The sequence below is a fragment of the Brienomyrus brachyistius genome, chromosome 19 (genome assembly GCF_023856365.1).
Source record: "Brienomyrus brachyistius isolate T26 chromosome 19, BBRACH_0.4, whole genome shotgun sequence".
Lineage (NCBI taxonomy): Eukaryota > Metazoa > Chordata > Actinopteri > Osteoglossiformes > Mormyridae > Brienomyrus > Brienomyrus brachyistius.
In genome coordinates, this window is record NC_064551.1 from 19,782,252 (window position 1) to 19,782,526 (window position 275).

A 275-nucleotide genomic window follows, 5' to 3' on the forward strand; every position below is an offset into this window, starting at 1 on the left:
AGTATGGTAGGTGGTTTTAGGCAATAAATGAGAAATGGAATCAATGATGCAAAAACCCTATGTGTACAGAAGGCACACATCTATTGTCAGTGAAATAATGGGTGAGAACAATGCAGTACGAAACAGAAAACCAATAAAGAAAATAATGCTTTATTGCCTAATGAGTGGGAATGGAAGCAACATCAAATTTTAAGAAGATTTAACAGGCTTGAAAAGCACATACAAAATGTCTGTACAAAATGAAACCGATTCGGATGTAGCCGTGGCACGAAAGA